Source organism: Petaurus breviceps, unplaced genomic scaffold (genome assembly GCF_028583685.1).
Source record: "Petaurus breviceps papuanus isolate PSGF00001 unplaced genomic scaffold, PetGlider_PUasm1.0 188, whole genome shotgun sequence".
NCBI classification, from domain to species: Eukaryota; Metazoa; Chordata; class Mammalia; order Diprotodontia; family Petauridae; genus Petaurus; species Petaurus breviceps.
In genome coordinates, this window is record NW_027185804.1 from 2,367,100 (window position 1) to 2,386,235 (window position 19,136).

At 44.8% G+C, this 19,136-nt stretch overlaps 1 protein-coding gene across 4 annotated transcripts in view; it reads right to left on the bottom strand.

The window, feature by feature from the left end:
* INSC (INSC spindle orientation adaptor protein) overlaps positions 1-13,843 on the bottom strand; it is a 174,540-nt gene extending 160,697 nt beyond the window's left edge. The window contains exon 1 of one of the 4 annotated variants that reach the window (XM_069091146.1): positions 13,260-13,843. The gene's annotated coding sequence lies outside the window, so the exon portion shown is untranslated. Of the gene's footprint in view, positions 1-4,710; positions 4,950-12,778; positions 12,905-13,259 lie in introns of those variants that run through there. The other 3 variants (XM_069091147.1, XM_069091144.1, XM_069091145.1) reach the window with 3 other exon arrangements.
* Between the last annotated feature and the right edge of the window lie 5,293 nt (positions 13,844-19,136).

The following is a 19,136-nucleotide window of genomic DNA, read 5'->3' on the forward strand; positions in this document are numbered from 1 at the left end:
GTGTGTGTGTGTGTGTGTGTGTGTGTGTGTGTGTGGGAGAGAGAGAGGGAGAGAGAGAAGGAGAGAAGGAGAGGGAGAGAGGAAAGGAAAGGGGAAAGGAGAGGGGGAGTCAGGGGGGGAAAGAGGAGGAGAGAGGGGGCAGGGGAGAGAAAGAGGGGGAGAGGGAAAGGGGGGAGGGAATGGGGAGAAGGGAAGGGGGAGAGAAAGGGAAGGAGGGAGGGAGGAAGGGATAGGGAGGGAGAGAGAGACAGACAAACCAGAGCAGATTGGTGAAATGGCCCAACCTCTGTTGAAGAGTCTTCTATTCAGAGAAGCCCCCAATACAGCCCCCTTCCCCTAGTTCCAATGCCAAGGCACCCTCCTAGCCCTTTCCAGGGAAGCAGCACCTGTGCTCTGGGGCAGCAGGCCTATCCAGGGCTTAACACTGAGACTTGGGTTCCAGTACTGCTGTAGAGGAAGGATGGGAGGAGCCAAGAAAAGAGATTGGAGAATGGTGGGAAGTGGGCATTCAGGGAGGGCCAACCATGGTTAGGGGACCCAGAACTCCTTCCCAACTATCATGTATTTCACTATTTTGTGTATGTGTATGTATATATGCAGGTATAGACACACATATATATGTACCTATATACATATATATGTATTGTTAACTTCCTGGTAGCTAGCACTTAAATTGCTCTCTAAAATTTGCAAAGCAATTTACATGCCACCTCATTGAGCTTCCAAACAGTCCTGTGAGGTAGATGCTATTATTGTCCCCATTTTACAGATAAGGAAACAGATTAGGAGAGGTTAATTGACTTGCCCAGGGCCCCGAAGCTAATCTATATTAATGCTGTATGTATACAGGGTGTCCCAAAAGTCTGAGCGCAGGTTAAAGCTTTCACAGAAACTTTCAGACCTAGCCAATCTTGTCCCCCATTCTACCTCTGCTCCAGTTCCCTTCATACACCTCATGTGACCCAGTCGGTCCCAGCCCAAGGTTCATACTGTTCAGGAAACACGAGTTTGGATGTCTTAGTTGCAAATTATACACCATCCACCAGCCGAAATGACAGGGTCTGGAGAGGGGTGAGGCAGGCTTACTTTCCTGCTTGGCTTTCAAGTAATGTATTTGGCTTCCTTTCTCCTCTCCACCCCTCCCTCTGCCTCTGCAAATTCCATGAAGGCCAAGTTCAGCTTGAAAAGAAGAAAAGGAAAGAGGAAAAAGAGAAATTCCTTCTCTTGGCAATGTCCCAAGAAGCCCCAGGCAGCAGGTGTGGGCTCCTATGCCTCAGGCTCTCAGATCAGCCTTTGGGGGAGATGGCACAGGGATGGGGTGTCTTTCAAGGGTGGGGAGTCCCTCTTTTGACCCAGGACCACTAATTGGCAGTGTCGCCTCAGCAATGAGTCCCTGCAGATGCACCCACTCTAAGAGGAATTTCCTGTCTGGGCCCAAGCAGGAGAGAAGCCGCTGCCCAAAGGTGCAAAGCCTGCCTTCTGCTGTGGCCAGTACTAGGAGTCGGGAAATCAGGCTTCCCTTTGGGCTCAGCTTGTCTGTTTTCTTGTTTTACATTCTGTCCATCTTCCTCCTCCTCCCTCCCACCAGATTTCTGATTCTGCCACTGGGAACTTGTGCTCTAACCATTGAACTTTCATTTGATCTTGATCAGAACCAGGCCTTCAAGTCATACCTCCCTGGCATTTCTTCATCCCCTTTCAACGGAACTTGGACTCTGTCCTCTGACCCTTCCCCCTCTCTCTTTTCCTTTCTCCCTCTCCCTCTCTCCTTTCCCTCCCCCTCTCCTCCTTCCTCTCTCCTTCTCTCCCTTCATCTCTCTCTCTCTCTCTCTCTCTCTCTCTCTCTCTCACACACACACACACACACACACAAAGTTAAAAGCAGCAGCAATAGGATCTGCCTGCACTCAGTTTCTCTGTTTGTAAAGAAGCTAGACTCTGACAGGTGATCTGCTGCCCTATCGGACCCACACCACCATCCTGATCATTTCCCATGATTGGTTAGTTCTGCATCCCTCAGTCTATGCTTTGGCCCTCCTCCTCATACCTCATCCCTTTCTATGTCTCCTTCATGTACTGCCTACCCCCAGGAGATATAAATTCCATTAGGTCTGTTTGGGACTGTATTACTTGCTTGTTTGGCACAACGCCTGGCTCAGAGTGAGCCCTTAATGAGTGATTCATTCATTCATTCATCTCATTTTTTTTTCCAGTTAGGGTCTCCAAACCTCATCGGTGCCTAGTTTTGGTGATAATTAGAAAAGCTGAGGACCGTTGACCTAAAGAAATTGACCAAGAACCTTTCAGGATAATGTTCTGTGCATGCTACTGTGAAAAAACATCTTCCCCTGCTCCCCCCAAATTAAAATTAAAACCCAAGCCTATGTTATTTTAGTGACCATGAGGAACTACGGGCATGGAACTGTGTGCATACTGTCAGACTTGACTGATGTGTTGATTAATTTTGTCAACTTGTTTTTCTTCCCTTTCTTTCCAAACTATTGCTCTAAGCAATGGGTCCTTCCTAGAGGTGTGTATGGGAAGGGTAGGGTAGATCTGGGAAAATAAATACAAAATGGCAGGACAGATTTTGGAAAATTAAGGTGATCCAAATACAAAAAAAAAAAAAACCAAAAAAAAATTAAAGAGAATCCTTAAGGAATAACAATGATATTAGCTCCCATTTCTGTACACTTTAAGGAACTAGACCATTATTGATAGGCCCCCTCCTGGCCTTCAGATTGGTCTAAAAGAAGGTAATGGTGCCATGCTAGCTACATGTGGGGCAACAAACACAAAAGAAGGAGAGTGAATTGTCCATTTGCTCCCAGACACCTACTCAAATGACATGGGAACTCTCCTGTTTAATGTGTGTATGAGCAATATGTATGAAGACAAAAAGCCAGGCTGCAAGGACAAGGTGACTTTCCTATGTGAAACATAAAAGGTGCTAAGTTCTGAGATCATGATGAAGAGTCTGGTATTTCTCTACAATTTAATAGATAAGGGGTTGGACTCGATTCCCTTTGAGGCTCCTTCCACACCCAAGTTTCCAGTTATCACCCACGAAGCCCCCAATGATCTGCCTGCCCCCCAATAGGTATACTCCAAATGTCAGAGCTAGAAAAGAAACCCACCTAACCCAACCCTCTCATTTTATAAAGAGGTAATGCGAATCCTAGAGAGGGAAAATAACTTTCCTGGGGTCACACAGTCATTTAGTGGCAGATGGGATGAAAACCCAAGGTTCCCAGACTCCTAATCTAGGTTTCTTTTAAGTGAGTTTATATCACAAAATGAAGTCTTAGTGGGAGGGAAGGAACTGAATGTGAAGCCCAGGTGTTATTTCCAAACATTATTTCTCAAGCCAGACTCCAGAATCATAGAATTTCATAGATGAAAGGCACCCAAGAAGCCCCCATTCCAATTCAAACCTGAATAAGAATCCACTTTAAAACATACCACCAAGTGGTCATCTAGCCTTTGCTCAAAGATCTCTAGGGAGAGCCAACCTACTCATTCCCAAGGCAGCCCTCTCTACTCTTGGGAAACTCTCTCTCTGATTGGTAGGACATCTTTTCTCGAATTAAACCAAAATGCACATTGTTGTACCTCCCACCCATTGTTCTTAGCTCTGCCCTCTAGGACCAAAGAGAATTCTAATATCTCTTCTATGTGATGACCCTTCAATTCAATTAAATACTTGGAGACCATTCTCATCTCCCTCAGGCCTTCTCTTCTTCAGGACAAACAGTTTCTTCAACCAATCTTGACATAGCATGATCTCCAGTCCCTTCACCATCCTAGTTTCTCTCTTCTAGATGCTTCCTAGTTCATCAACATCCTTCCTAAAATGTTATATCCAAAACTAAACACAACATCCCACCTGTGGTCTAACCAAGGCAGAAGAACTATTGCCTCCCTACTCCTTCCTTTCTTAATACAGCCTAAGATCACAATCACTCATTCACAGCTAGCTAGAACCCCAAGCTCTTTTCTAGATGAAATCTAGAAGCACATCTCACCTTCTAGCATGCTTGCAAAGTTGACTTTTTGAACCCCAAAGTAAAACTTTACATTTATCCCAAATAAAATTCATCCTTTTCTATTTAGCTTAAAGTTCTAGATCATTTTGGGTCCTCAGTCTGACAAATCAACCATCCCTTACATCTCTGGGCAATCTGCAAATTGGATTAAGTTCCAATTGTGTCTTTAGCCAAATCACTGAAAAAAATATTTAACAGTAAAGAGCCAAGCATAGATACCTAGAGTGTTCTAGCAGAGACTTCTTATAAAGGGGCCTACTCTTTGGGTTCAGTTTCATGCAATCAGCTCCTGATCCATCTCATTATACTTTCTCCTAGCTCACATCTCTCCATATTTTCTATAATAATAGCAAGGGCATTTTGTAGCCCAGTCCAACCCTTCCCCAATGTCCTAATTCCACTATACTTTAAAAACATACATGGTCTTCTATAAACACATACACCAAAACCACAGGATGCACTTTAAATGTTTTCAAAAAACCAGGTTCTTTGGTCTGTAAGATAAAACCTTCATTTCCTCAGCTGAAAGTATTGCCTATGGCCGTGGAAAGGCCTTGGAGCCACAGTGCTGACTCCTCCAAACCCAAACCTAAGCAGTATTAAGAGAAACATTCCAGTCCCTGAGCCACCATCATTCCCTTCTGCCTGTCCCACGCTGGCCTACCTCAATGGAGTGCAGACCTGGTCAAGACTTCCTGCTGAAAAATTCCAGGGTAGAGAGAGAGGGGGAAGGGAGCTGATTCAAGAGCTGGGAGCTGGGAGAAGAAGAGGTTAAAGGAGTCAGCAGCATCATTTGGGAAGGCTAGAAAGTCCTGCCCATCACTGGGAGGAGTCACACGGGTTCTCCCTCAGCCTTTGGGAAGGACCCACATTCCTGAGTCTCCCCCTACTCTGCTCAGAACAGCATTCCCAACCCTGGGCCTCCAGAGGGATGGGCAAGGTCAATGACAGACTAATCCTGATGCTGGGCAAAAAAACAATCAAAATCTTTAAAACCAGTAGTGATGTCCAGAGGTCGTTGCATTCCCGACGTCTCACAGAATCATTGAAGGATAAACTTATCAGGGACCTTAGACATTATGGAATACAATTTTGCATTTAACAGGAGAGAAAAGGGAGACCCAGTGAGATGATGTGACCTGCCTGAGGTCACAAGCCTTGACGTTAATGCTGACCCGATTGCTTTGCCTGGCAGGCAGTACCACAGAACCAAGGCCAAAAGAGGACAAGGGGTCATCCTCCCACAGGCTCTCAGACACTTGATCTTTTGAGATGAGGGGAAAATGGTAGCAATGTAAGTCCACAGAGAGTGTAGAGAATAACTTTCAAAGGCTCGATTCATTCACCACACTTTGCTCCTTCTCTGCCTGACTGGCCTGGCCTCCAGCAATCAGAGAGGGGGGCCTTACGTCAAAGTCATCTCCCACACTTGTTCCTTAAACATTCTTTCAGTCTGTAGAGTCAGTGAATCAGCCCAGAAAGGGCTAGAAGAAAATTTAAAGGCCATCAAACCCAATACCCTCATTTTATATATGAAGAAAGTCGGGTCCCAAAAAAGTAAGTGATTTAAACAAGGTCACAAAGTGAGTCAGTAGAAGATCCCAGACCTCCTGGATCCCAGTCAAGCATTCCACCTTGCCACGATTTGCCCCAAGGACTTCTCATCTCTCCTTTTCCCTTCCATTCCTGATTCATGGGCGATGTTAGCATTTGACTCATAATGCAGGATTTAATCAATGAAGCATAGAATTTTAAAGTTGGAAAGAAACTCAAAAGTCACCTAGACTAACCTCCTGCCCATAGAGGAGAAATCCCCTCAACCGAATTCCTGAATACACCTGAGGATTTCAAATGTCAGGGAACTCTCGCCCTTCCGAGGAGTCCAGTTTCTTTTTTTAGATCTTTCTGGTTATGAGGAATTTTTCTTTATTTTGAGCCAGAATAACTGTAACTCTCACCCCCCCCCTCCTTGTTTTGTCCTGGTTTCTCTAGTGCTGGGAGAAGTCTCTTCCCTTCCCCCCCAGCAGTATATCAGATATTTAAAGGCAGAGGTCATGTTCTTCCAAAGTCTTTTCTTCTCTAGTCTTGCCTTCCAAGTGGAGTCCAAACCACTGCAAGAACTATTATCCCTTGGGACCACAAAATGCTGCACATTGAGAACCGACATCCTTCCATGAGTGGTCTGGACTAGCTCTAACTACTGATTAACAAGCTCTGAGCTACTGCTCTCTATTACTATGTTAGTTTTCTCTTCCCCCACCCCCCAAAAAACAAGTTCTTTTAGATTTAATAAATATTAAAACTTACTTCTCTATATACATATTTTCTCCCAAGAGAATGTAAGCTCCTTGAGGACAGGGATTGTTTCATTTTTGGGGCTTTGTAGCTTCAACACCTAGAATAATGCCTGGTTCTTAGTAGGCATTGATAAAGTGCTTGTCAAACTCTTGCACATTAAATTACAGTGATGACCATCCCAGCATTGCACAAGGAGGGAGGGAAGGAAAAAGGGAGGGAGGAAAGGGAAAGGAAGAGAAGGAAGAGAGGAAGGGAGGTAGGGATGAAGGGAGGAAGAAAGGAAGGGAGGAAGGAAGAAAGGGAGGGAGGCAGGGAGGATGAGAGAGAGGGAGGGAGGGAGCAAGAGAGGGAGGGAGGGAGGAAGAGAGGGAGAGTGAAAAAATATTTTTATGTGACACTATTAAGTTCTATGCATGCAAAAGACAGTCTATGTCCTCAAGAAACTTACATTCTAAAAGCAGAAACAACACATAGAGGAGAGTGGTAACCAGGAAAGACTGTTTTGGTCTGACGATTCACAGGAATGGTGAATGAAGCCAAAGGACACTTGATTAACGGGCCCTTTCCAAGATGAAAAGCAAAGATTGCAAAAACACTATTTTGAAGGCTTAAGATTTACAATGGATGGTTATAATTCTTCTTTGCAGCTTGACTAACGTTTAATGTAAACGTATCTGTAGATCCTATATTTGATTGCATGCCACCTGGGAGGGGGGAGGATGGAGGAGAGGGAGGGGGAGAAAATTTGGGAACTCAAGGGATTGTGGAACTGAATATTGTGAACTAAAAGTAAATAAACAAATAAAAAGATTTACGATGGAATCAGTTAACTTGGAGCCACATCCAAGAATGCCCAGTGTCCTTTGACACCTCACCTCCTCATCTGTTTCCTCCTGATGCTTCAGCACTAGCCCGGGCCTCAGTGACTGCCACCTCTCTAGCATCCTCAACTCTCCTAGCAAAGACTTCTCTCCCAATTTCCTCATGGTGGCCCACCTACCTCCCATTGAATTATTGGCCACTGTGAAAGCATAACTGTCCAGAACCCCAGAATCCACCCAGCCCAGAAGACAAAAACATGAGGTCTCAACTACTTCTAAGCTTTCTGTTCCTCCAGGAAGCAAGCTGTACAAGGGCCTTAGGGGTCCAGAACTCTCTGTTACTCTTAAAATCTTCTCATCTCCCCCAGACATTTCATGTTGTCTGGTTGTATTTGGACACTCATCTCTCCACTAGGCTCCAGAACCTGCCACCTCCCTGGTATCCCCAACATTCAACAACATCATCCCCAAACCCCCTATGGTCTCTTCTGGTCCCCAGGTTTAAGTTACTCCTAGGGCCCAAATTAAGTCAATTTTGCAAGTCGAACATAAAACATCTCTGGGGAAGGCTTATTTGTGGGTACCTTGGCCCAACCAGTGTCCAGGGAATATCTGGAATCAAGAGAGATTATGGCTCAGTTGACAGAAAACCTCACAGGACCAAATTCACCAGAGGGACAATATTCTACTTGCATGTCCACACCAGCCTCATCTATTGCCATTCATACCTATGCTCTCCAGGAGCAGACCAGGGAGAGGAATAGGCAAGAGCTGGGTTGACTCTTCTGCTTTCCCAACACCCAAACCCAACAGAAGGTTCTCTTCTAATCACAGCCAGTGATTAAAAACAGTAACAGGGCCTCCATATACTACAGTAAAAGCACAGCAAAGAAATGGGGTCTCCACATATCCCCCCATAACAGGTTTCATGAAAAGCTGGGCCTCTACCCTCCTGGATGGAGACAAACAGAATAAGAGGCAGCAGCTGGGGACTCCTATGACCTGAGAGGTCTTGCTCAGCCTCCATCAATTTGTCCATCCACACATTCGCAGATGGGTTCACCTGGGCAGAGTCAGCCTTGAGGCTTGAAGAACGTGACAATTTCTCAGATTTCTCAGATCCCCTCTGACATCCTGCACTAGGAATCTATGATGTGGTCACATATCCATGAGAATAGGATAATTTTTATCAGTGGCCACAAGGAAGACCAAGATGGACTGTTTGGCCATTTAGGGAATGAAATTAAGGCAGAACCCATAGAATGGGTGGCAGAATAAAAAATCCTAGATCATCTGGAAGGGCTAGGAGGTTAGGCTGGGACTCTGGTATTTTGGTAGAGTGGAAAGAACATTGAATTTGAAGTAATGGGTGAATGCTGACTGTCACTTAATTAATCATGTGACCTGGGACAAGTAACCTCACATCTCTGGGTCTGGGTAGACTTATCCATAAAATGAGGGGGTTATACTAGATCTTTTCTTCCAGAAATAATTCTATGACCTTGTGATCCATCTGGAATTGAATGAGAATCCATGTGAAATTCTGCTCTGAAGTCCAATAGATCATCCATTCAAGGAAAGGATATGTGGGAGAGGTGGCTAGCTCAGGAACCTTCTCTCAGGTCCCATTAAGCTTGAAGACAACCTATAGATACCAGAATAAAATTGATGTCCTTTCCCAATTTGGAAGACAAAAGGTGATAGCTTCCAATCTACTCATGATCGCCAGTTCACTTTCCATTGGGTTCAAGAGATTTGCCCCCCTCCCCACCAAGGAAGTAGGACTATCAACTACCGCAGGGAAGGGTCTCAGGGTTCTTTGTTGCTTCTAGCATCTTATATTCTCATTCTCCTCCTGTTCTTCCTGGATTTTTACCCTTTATCAAGTCCTCAGTGACTATCACATTCCTAACATCTCCAATTGTCTCTGGTATCATCACAGAAGCTCCTAGGACAGCTGGTTCATCCTTTGATCTTAATCATTTATGGGCCCAAATTAGTTTCTTAGTACAAATGATACTTTGCCTTGAGCTACCCTAATTGGAGAGACCACATCCCATGTCCTTACCAGGAGCAATTCATCCTTCTCTTAGGAGACAGCCCAGGAAGAGACATGGACAAGATCTGTGGTATCCCCATTACCTTGCCAGCTACTGCCCTCTCAGAGATGTCCTTCTCCTAGACATACCCAGATACTAAAAGCAAAATCAGAGCTTCAGTAATTCCTGGTTAATAATAAAAGAATGGTGCCCCTGAGAATATCTGAACACAGATTCCAGACGAAAAAAGTTGGTAGAACAGGGACCAAGCTGATCTGCACCTACCCAAAGACAAACATGGCACTAGAGAGAAACTAGGGACACTCATGACCTAGAAGAATCATGGGTCATCCCCATTCATTTGATTTCAAGACCACATTCATGCAGCAGGACCAGGAGAACAATGTATACTCTAACATTACAAAAAAAATGAACAGTTTGAAAGACTCAGGAATTTATACCAATGCAGGGATCAGCCATTATTCCAGAGGACAGATAAGAAGAATCTTACCATTTCCTGACAGAGGCATGATAGACTAAAGATGCAAGAATGAGTCACACATTTGTGCACAAGGCTAATAAATGAATTTTCATAATCATAATCATACATATTGATTACTAGGGTTTGATTTTTCTTTTTATGTGGGAGAGAAAAAAAGAAATGCTTGGTAATTTAAAAAATAAAATGTAATTTTATCACCTTTTCTCCTCCAAATTGGGAAAGGACATCAATTTTATTCTGGTAGCTATGGGTTGTCTTGAAACTTAATGGGACCTTAAAGACCACAATGGAGAACCCCAGGCCAAGAGAGGTTGGGTCATAGATTTAGGAAAAGATGATGAGCCCTCAGATCCCTACCAGCTCTGATCTGTGGTGATATAATCATACCCTCACAAAATAGGATAATTTTTTTTAATCAATGACTTCAATGAAGACCAAGATGGACTACTTGGTCAATGTGAAAATTTGAAAGAAAGCTGAGATACAAAAATTGGATGGCAGATTCCAGAGAATCTGAAAGGCCTAGTATAAGTCGGAATTCTAGAATTTCAGATAGATTGGGAAGCCTTCTCAAGGCCTGCGCAGAGATTCAAAAAGATGAGTAGAAGGGATGGCTAGCCCATAACTCCAGAAACCTTGACTCATGCTCCAGGCTCTTGGAATATATTAGGTTCCCTGCTCTCATTAAGGAAAAGGGACCATGATTCCCAGTCTCCTCAAGGTAGATACCTACTTTCCAGTCAATTCAGGGAACCTATGCATTGAGAGAAAGGGGCCATCAACAACCCAAGATTCTACCCAGATATGGGACCTTCTAGACCTCCAAATCCTCTAGGAATAAAGTTACTCTTGGGCCTCAGAGCCACCAGAACTCTTTTTATTTTTCCTGGCACCCCCATCTTTGCCTAAAATCTCATGTTCTGCTCCAACTAGAGCTTCAGTCCTTGCTCTAACCTGGGTAGCCACCAGCTCTCACCCATAGGAGAAAGGGTGAGGTGCAATGGATCACCTCTGGGTTTGGGGTCCAAGGACCCGAGTTGGAATCCTAGCTCTTCTACTTACTGCCTGTGTGGCCTGGAACAAGGCATATCCTCCTTGGGCTTGAATGAGAGTCAAGGTTTTTAACCTGGGATCTACAGCCCTCCCCCACCTCAACCCGCAATCTGTGGATAGACTTCATGAATTTGAGCAGGAAAAAAAAATTACATATTAATTATCACTAACATAACTGAAATTTAGCATTTCCTTCTATTATGAATATAGGCAACAAACATTATTCTGTGAAGGTGTTAATAGACTTTGCCAGGCTGCCAAAGGGGTCCATGACTCAATGAAATGTTAAGAACCCCTGAACTAGATGGCATCTAAGGTTTGTCCCACCTCTGAATCTATGACTTGGGACCCATCTCCTGCTGATGCCTTCTTAACCACTCCTGGAGCCTTTGATGGTCTCCAGGCCCCAGTCACAGCTAGGGCCCAGGTAAAGCCAATGGTGCAAATCAGAATGGGACAAATGATTTGATGGCTCAAGACTGAGGAAGCCTCTGTCTAAGTAGCCACAAACAGCACTGCATCTTTCTCCTTGGTGGGGCAGCAATGACCCACACACCCATGCCAGCCACAATCAGTGACCATTTACCCCTATGTCCCTAGGGAGGAGCTCAAACAGAAATTTCAGGTTGACTTGTTCCTTCTAACAACTCAACGCCCCCAGTCCCACCAAAACTTTCTGTCTCCTAAGCTTGGCCAGACCAAGGAATTAAGATCACCGTGAAGACGCTGCTGTGTAGCACAGAGGAAAAAGCACTGGGTTTGGTTTGAGGAAGACTTGAATTCAAATCCAACCTCAGACACTAGCTAGTTGTGTGACTGTGGGCAAGCCACTAAACCTCTTTGTGCCTCAGTTTCCCCAATTGTAAATGGAGATAATAGCAGCATTAACATCACAGGGTTGTTGTGAGGATGCAATAAGATATTTGTAAAGTAGCTGGCACATAGTAGGTGCTTATTCCTTTCTCTTCCCACTTCATCCAACAATCCTAGAAATGACACGGTAATGGGACTCTTCGTTCTCCCCAACAACGCATTCCACATGCAAAGGATGCTGGGACATGATCCAAAGCTAATCCCCACTTACACCACTTGATCCATGGGAGCATCAAGAGAGAACCACAGCCTTTGCGATCCTGACCCTAATACACCCTCTCCAGGCAAACCCTTGGCTACTTCTAGGATGAATGTTGCCCAACAAAGCTTTTCCTGTGTGATTCAGCAGGATAGGTAACGCCCAGCGTAACATCCCAGCTGATGCAGATAGGCACCTGTAGCGTATAGCCTGGGCCTCTGGGCTGTCAGTCACAGTTGCCCAAGCTCCTACAGGCAGCATATATCTGTCAGAGGCAGAGCTCGAACCCAGGTCATGCTAATTCCAGGTCTAGCACCCCAGCCTTGACACACTACACTCCTCCAGAAACTACAAACTCCTTGCTAAATTCAAATATCTAGCTCTGTCTCAACTTCATACACAAAACGAACTTCTTTAGTTTCAGTTAAATAAAGTACTTTTTCTCCATGCTGCTCTTTGGGAACGCTAGCCTTCCTAGCTGGACTCCCACTACAATCCTTTTTCCCAGTCAAAACTGCCCTCCCTGCAGCCCCCAACAGACTGTTCACTGCCTGAGCCGTCCTTCAACACAGCTGTTTCCCATGACCCTCCCTGTCTCAGCTCAGTTTCAGAAGCAGCCTCTCCATCAGCCTCCACTCCCAGGGTCATTTCTCCCCACCCTGACCCCATATCCTGGTTCCCAGCATCCATCTCTGTCCTTCTCTTCAGACAGGCCCAGTAGCCTCCCATCCACCAACCACAACAGTTCACATTTTAGAACCTCTGGCTCTGCTGGTTCCATGGATTCCAGCTTGCCATACCCCCATCCCCACTCCTTCGACTGATACCTCCTTGCCCAGTGGGAAAGCACATCCCCCAAGCTCCCATTTCCATCTCCCATCCACCAACAACTTTTGCCCTTACTGTACGTTATCCAGTCACTTCCCCCCCTCCTTCGATCTCACCACCTGAGCCAAGGAATCAGCAGGGATCTCTTTCTACCTCTCCCCATTCTGCCCATGAGCTCTTCTAGTCTTCCCCATAAGTAAGCATTCAGATGGCTCAATCGCTTAGAAGAAGGGAGGGTAGAGATCATCTGTGCTACAGACCATGTGTGTACGTGTCCTGTGTATGGATCTGGTGTGCGTATTGCATATATGTGTGCTTTGGGATCAGCTTTTTTCCACTAGCACCAGAACTGTCTTAGCTACTCTAGGTTGGCATTGAAACACACAAATTATCAAACTATCTCTCTCACACACACACACACACATACACACACACATATATACTAAGACACACACTCAGATTTGCTCACAGTGAGACATGCATGCATTCTTGAAAAAAAAAAAACTGCTAAAATTGGCCAGGGGAGTTTCTTCTCCCTCCAGAGCCTGGTTGCTTAGGCTCAGGCCCCCTAAATCCAGACAGAGAGAGGCTCTTACTTACCCTCAGAGATGGGAGCAGTCAGAGAGGGTCTCTCATGGGGGTCTCAGAGGCACAGCACACACATCCAAGGTCTCAGCTTCTGCCCTAGGGGCTGGCCCAGGCCCCTCTCCCACCCTGCCACTACTCTTGTCCCTGGCCTTCGGACTTTCAGACTAGATGTGTCTACAAACTCCAAAATGTGCTTTCATCACGAGCACCATCCCCTCATATGTCTGGCTGCATAGTTTCAGGCCGGCTCCCCTCCAAGAGGCCATGGAATGAGTCTATTTTGGTATCCCGTGGCAGTGGAAACTTCTTTCTCTGGCTCTGTGGTGAGGACCTCAATTGGAGAGTGGTCAGCCATAATTAGAGACCCTGCTCAACAATCCCTGCCCCCCCCCCCAAACCCTCCTAGGGAAGGAGCAGGCAAGGCCAAAGAGATGCCAGCTCCTTTCCCGGAAAAGTTGACCTGAGTCACTGAAAGGCACAGAGAGGGGGAAGTCAGACTTGTGATGGACGCACCGACATCTGGAAAGTGAAAGCAAGGTTGCTGGGATCTCTTCCCATGGAGCTTAAAACAACCGCAGAAGAAAGAAACTGTCCAAGTAAAGAGTTTGTGTGTTTGGAAACAGAGAAAGAAGAAGCCGTTTTATCGACCACAAAATGCCTGGAATGTGACCCTGTTTATTCAACACAGGTGTTCTCCTTACAAAGTCCCCACCCAGCTCAGTCTCCAGCTTCCCCAGGGCCCACAGACCTAAGTGTGTTTGCAAACACTTTTGCTAACCTCAAGTGGTCCTCATTTTTAGGGTCAGTTAGAGAGATCAGGGCAAGTGACCTCTGGTTATCTGACACAGAATCTCACACAATGAAGAATTCTCAAGCCAATAGCCTTGCCCCCTTGGTCAGTCCCATCAAGTCGTTGACCCTGATCTTAGAAAAAAGGCAGGGAATAGCCTCCCTCAGACCCTTTCGTAAGGCTTTGCACCCCTCACAAATATCAGACCTAAAACCCTCTTGCTGTGTTGTTGTGGTTGAGACATTTCAGTCGTGTCCGACTCTTCATGACCCCATTTGAGGTTACTGGAGGGGTTTGCCATTTCCTTCTCCAGCTCATTTTACAAATGAGGAAACTGAGGCAAACGGGGTTAAGTGACTTGCCCAGGGTCACATACCTAGAAAGTGTCTGAGGGCAGATTTGAACTCAGGAAGTTGAGTCTTTCTGATTCTAAGCCCCATGCTCCATCCACTGCTCCTGTTGCTTGAGGTTCAGCCTATTCTTGGTCTATCTTGAAAGGAGATGTTCCTATGTGAAAAGAGTATTAGAGTTCAAATCCCAACTCTGCTACTTGCTACCTTGTGACCTTGAACATTTTAACTTTAGGGGGGCTTAAGTTTCTTCATCTTAAAATGAAGATTTTAGACAAGAAGACCTCTGAGGTCCCTCCCAGATCACCTCGTCTTAAGTACAACTTTCCTTTCATTCCCATTGGCTTGAAGGTCATTTTAAGCACCTCCAGGGCCCTTCTACTCGGTTCTCAGTTCCATGGGCCCCACGTTCCCTAGGCCTTTTCTTATTCAGGTTAAGTCATTTGCTTTCCTTCCATCAATTCCATTACAGAAATCTCCCCAGATTCACAGGCCTCCCTTCCCAGGAGAGACAGCACAGCATAGTAAACAGGAGCCTTGGAGCCAGGAAGTCCTGTGTTTGTCCTGCATGAGCAGGTCACACAGGCTGTCAGAGTCTGAGGACAAAAGGGTCAAACACACAAGAATATATGTGGTACACTGCACTCTCGGAGTGCTGCAGAACCAGATTAAAATGTAATTTGGAGATATTTAACAAAATCAATGAAAATGCAATAAAACCAAGGTATGTGACCCTCGGAGACCCCCATATAAGGTTTCTATTCAATACCGTAGCTCTAGGCAAAAGTATTGATTGACCTGTTTAGGAAAGAGTCTCCTCACGTGGGCATTGCCTATGTTAATGAAATCACAGCTCCATTCTCTATTCCATTCAAACCATCCAGACATTAAACTGGAATTGAGGCTGTGAACCTAGAACCTTAGAGTTCATAGACACAGGCCAGCTGATCTAGACCTCTGCAGGTGCCACCCCTCAGGAGCAGATGCTCCAGACTGGGCATTTCCCAGATGGCTGCCACCTATTGGAAGGCCATACCTCCATACAACCATCTGTTTTCTCAGGGATTGGGAGGGAGTTATTTCACTCATCCACCCCTTTCCCCCTGCTGGACACGAACCCTCAAGCCTCAGTTTACCTCTAAATGGGGAGTTACAGGCCATGCTCTAAAATTTTAAGGGCCAGCATATTATAATGGAAAGCAGTGGTTAGGAGTCAGGAGATATGACATCCAATTATAGCTCTACTGACCTTAGACTAATCACTTAACTCCCCTTGGTCTCCATACAGATATACTTACACATACTCTGCTTCCAGGTTTCTTCTGTTTGGTTTTGCCTCCTCGGTTCCATGGGCCCCACCTTCCATGACTCTCTGCTATCTCTTCTCCATTCCCTGAGAGGCCCCACTCTCTTGGTTCCAGGGGGGCTCTCATGACATTCACCCAGGTTCCTCAGATCTCCCCTGCCAGTATGTATCCAAGGATCCAAGATGGGAATGATGGACTGAGTTTCTTACAGAGACCCTCTCACAAGGCCCCAAGCCCTCTTCATTCTGTCCATGGTTTCCCTCTGTCCAGTTGCAGCAGACTCTCAGGGCCTCTGTGGTGCCAGACTGGGCAATCTCCCAAGGCCTTAGGGCTCACATTGAAGCAGAGAGCTCAGCTACTGAGCAAGGGCCACGAGGAATGAGCAGAGGAAGGCAACCCAAATGTTGCCTCCTTCCCCCCACCTCCAAAGCAGTCCAACCACCCTGCTTAATTTTTAATTGAAATTCCATCCAACAGCCCTGAGGCTGGCCACCCCCCTCAGCAAGCATCCTGACAGCCACCTGCCAGGGGCCATGCTGGCGGCAGCTACAGGAAGAGGGGCAAGGAGACAAGACACAACTTTATCATCTTGCATATTGTGAAACTCCCTTATCTTTGTAGAGCACTTGACTATATGCAATAGGCTTTGCCACTTATAAATTATTAAATATTGCTGTATTTTTATCACATAACACTCATAAGGTAGGCAGAGGTAGAAGTTATCATACCATCATACAGTTGAAGAAACTGAGGCCCATAAAGGTCAAGTGACTTGCCCAGGGTGATTACAGTGAGTTTGTGGCAGAGTTAGACTCTTGAGTCAGAGTTTATTCCCTACATTAGAAACATCAAACATACAGCCCACGGGCCAGATGCTTGGGGCAACCCTCTTGTAGATTATCGCCCAACCATAAGTAATTGGAAAATATTTAACAAAATAAATAAAAATGCAATAAAATATAGATAATGTTACTATGTGGTCATTGGAGTCAATTGTTTATTGTTGTTCTTTGTTCAGCACTTCCTCTTCCAGGCTCCTTTTGGAGTTTTCTTGGCAAACATAGTGGAATGTTTTGCCATTTCCTTCTCCGGCTCGTTTTGCAGAGGAGGAAAACTGAGGCAAACAGGGTTAAGTGACTTGCCCGGGGTCACATATCTAGTAAGAGTCTGAAGTCAAATTTGAACTCAGATCTTCCTGACTCCAAGCCCAGTGCTCTATCCACTGAGCCAACAGCTGCCCAAGGAGTGTTGAGTGGCCTCTATTTCTAAGTGAGTTTGATATCACTGTGCTGCATCACACAAATAGACATGGATGGACAGACAGACAGACAGATGAAGCATTTATTAAGTACTTACTTCATACTAGGCACTAGGCTAAGTGCTAGAAATATTATCTTATAAGCTTATTGACTGTATTTGCCTCTTTTTATATACCTAGCACTTAGCACAGTGCCTCGTACACAGTAGGCACATAATAAATGTTTATTGAATTGAATTGAAAATACAAATATATGCACAAGTATAGCCTATATAAGATTGCATACCGTCTTGGGGAGGGCTGAAAATTGGAACTCAAAATCTTATCAAAGAAAAGGTTGAAAACTAAAAATAAATGAATTTAAAATAAAAAAGAAGGAAAAAATACAAATATAAACAAGCAAGATATTCCCTGACCTCAAGGAGACTGCATTCTAGTGAGGGAAAGACAGCACATAAAAGGGATATATGCAGAGTATGGTGCACAGCAGCATGGTTTGAACACACATTTTTACAAATCTCAAATCAGAAGTTGCAGCAAAAATGCCCCATCATAGAGCAAACAACTATTTGCCTGCCTCTCTAGTCACCACCCCAGCGCACAAGATAAATCCCATATTATCTTCTTTAGACTTGGACCTTGGGTCCACAACCATGCTTCTACATCTAAATTCTTCCATCCTGGTCCATGAGACATTCACACTCTTGGTCTATCATTTTTAAAAAAGGGAATAAGGAAATCCAATGTATAATGTAGCTACCATAGATAAAATGCAGATAAAATCACAGAACTTTAAAGTTAGAAGTGACCTTCGGTAGTTAACTAGTCCAGCCCATAGCGAGAAAACAATTCCTACAGCACAATCCAGAAATAGTCATTCAGTCATTGTTTGAAGACATCCAGTGAGATGGAATGTTTCACCTTCCTACCACCTAAGGCAGATCATCCCATGTTGCAACAATCCACCAATCAATCCACTCTGCTTTAGGAACTGTGCTTAAGGCTAGGGACCCAAAGACAAAAACCAAGCAGCCTCTCCCCTCAAGAGTTTACATTCTACTGAGGAGAAAATGCATACATAGAAGTAGATTCAAAATACATTAAAAGTAAATAAAGCTGTAGGTTAGGGAGGGGGAGATTAGCAGCCAGTAGGATCAGGAAAGATTTTATGTAGAAAATGGCACTTGAGCTCAGTAATTATAATCGTCAGGAACATTTTCCCTTCCTCAAAACTAATTTTGCCTTTTTAAGATCTCTACAAATTGTCTGGAGACAGAACAGAACAAATCCATTCCCTCTTTGAGCCAACAACCTTTCAAGCCCTTCCCCTCTAAGCCTCAATTCCCTCATCTATAAAATGGGGACAGTAATGCTGCCTACTTCAGAAATTTGCTGTGAGAATCAAATGAGATAATGTATCTGAAGTCTTTCCAAACCTTAAACCTTTTTTAAAATTTAATTGTTATTATTGTTATTATTATTTGAAGACAGATAACATGTGTCTCTCTGAGCCTTTTCTTCAGCAGGCTAAATATCCTTAGTTCTTCCAATCAGTCTTCACTGGGCATAGACTCTGGACCCTTGACCATGCTGGTTATCTTCCTCTAGATGTGCTTCAACTTACCAAATATCCTTTCTAGAATGGAGTGCCCAGAGCTGAGCCCAATATTACAGGTGTGGTATGACCAGGGCTGAGGACAAGGACACTGTCTCCTCCTTATTTCTGGGAGTCGCTCCTCTTAGCTCAGCCCAAGATTGCATTCACTCTTTTGCTTCGATGCCAGCACTGCTGGATCAAACTGAGCTGGTAGTCCACTAAAACCCCCAGTTCTTTTTCAGATGAACTGCTCTCTCACCATGACTGCCCCAATTCTGCAGCTGTGAAGCCAACTTCTTTACTTACATTTATCCCTATTAAGAGTCATCTTACTCCATTCAGCCCAGTCTAACCTGTCATGATCTTTTTCAATCTCGACTGCCATCCAATGCAGATGCCATTTATACCTTTATCCAAATAACTGATTTTTAAAAAGTACATAAGTACAAGCATAAATTCCTGGGGCACTCCACTAGAGACCTTCTTCATGGTTGACATGGAGCCATCAATGACTGACAGGTCCTTGCATTTGGTCATTCAACTAATTCCAAATCTATCTCAATGTACTGTCATTTAGCCCTCAACTC